Consider the following 1,729-nt stretch of genomic DNA (forward strand, 5'->3'; position numbering starts at 1 on the left):
TCTCAAAACATTTTATTTTTCTTATAAGTCCGACGTTTCGGCCAATCCGGCCATCCTCAGGGACAATCTACTTAATACAATTTTGGAATTATATGATTCCTTGAGGAATAGTGACTGTGATAAATGATTTTAATTTTGGTTTTAAGTGAATATTGACTAATTAGAAATTGTTGTTTTGACCAGGCCAGAATAGCCTGTACGGAGTTTTTAAATTATATAATTCCAAAATTGTATTAAGTAGATTGTCCCTGAGGATGGCCGGATTGGCCGAAACGTCGGACTTATAAGAAAAATAAAATGTTTTGAGACTAAAATGGATAAAAATTAAATTATTTATTTTTAAAAAAATTACCAGTCTCAAGAAAGTGTTTAAGATTATAAATTAAATTAAATAAAAATTAATCGTCAGAAGGTTTTAGTAGCAAGAAAGAGAATCCGAGATAAACAACAAATGGAACAAAAGCCATCTCTGAAATATTTTATACAGGCTTAAAACTTTTTCCACGTTAAACATATTGGAATATTTGAGTGATTCCAGATCCAAATTTATTTTGACAATTTCATTTCAATTTTCATCCCAATTTATTTCGATTTAGAAAAAAAATTCATCAAGAAATTCAGTTTATAGCAAACAAAAAACTTTAAATCTTTGTAAAGAAGGACTTAAGGATTATTAATTACACTGATTCAATTATATTTATTTAAAAAATAATTCACTATTTAGGTGAAAAATGGATTTTGTCTGAAAATGGGCACTATGCATTTTTATCTGAAACACTCAGATCCAGTGCTTTGACGAGAAAAATGTATGATTCACGTTTTTTGAAATAAAAAATACAAATTTATTTCTATTTTTTAAATATATTTACTCAAACGAAGGACCAACTAAAAAGAGTATCCATTTGTATATCTCCCTAAGTAAGAAAATTCCAAAATCCTGTACTTTTGGGTCTGGATGTTGTGATGTTGAGATATTTTGATTAAATACTTAACGTAACTGTCTGAATATGTAAATAACATTATTATTTGTTCAAATAAATAGTAATTTATTTTACTTAAGTTATCTATTTACTCCTTTATTAGGATTGGGGTAGCCCGATGAGTAAAACGCAGTGATACTATCTAATGGCATATAATAATCTATTCTTCTAAATCAGCCCTGATTCAACCGAATATGTTCAGTAGCCTCCTTGGAGCACACCCAGGCTCTATAAAATGGGTACCCGAAATTGGGGAAACAAAAGACAGTTGAGCGTCATCTTGAACAGATCACCTCCTTGTAAAACCATCTGTCTAAAAACAGTGTTTACTCAAAAGCAATGAATCCCCGATTCTTCATGGGTTGTAATAGTACATTTTTTTTTTTTTTTTTTTTTTTTTTTTTATTAACCAGCATTATTTATTATAATAGCATGATTTTCCTTCTAACTGCTGTTTTTTTACGAACCTAAAATCTAATAAGCGAGCATGGGGGACGGAAAGCCTTTTTGTGCTGAAAGATTCATGTTGATAAGTTTTTTCTTTTTTTATTCTACAGAATTTTGTCTTTTTAGTCAGCTAACAACGTATCTGGAATGACGATTTCACAATGGAAAGGTTTATACATTTTCACTTGTATTTTTTTTTTTTTTTTTTTTTTATTATTTATTTATTGTAATTTACAACTGTACAAAATAATACAACAGGTAAATATGTAGTATGTTTCATATACACTTGAAAATCTTGGGAA

The sequence above is a fragment of the Halyomorpha halys genome, unplaced genomic scaffold (assembly GCF_000696795.3).
Source record: "Halyomorpha halys isolate HHAL.00 unplaced genomic scaffold, Hhal_1.1 Scaffold510.1, whole genome shotgun sequence".
Classification (NCBI taxonomy): Eukaryota; Metazoa; Arthropoda; class Insecta; order Hemiptera; family Pentatomidae; genus Halyomorpha; species Halyomorpha halys.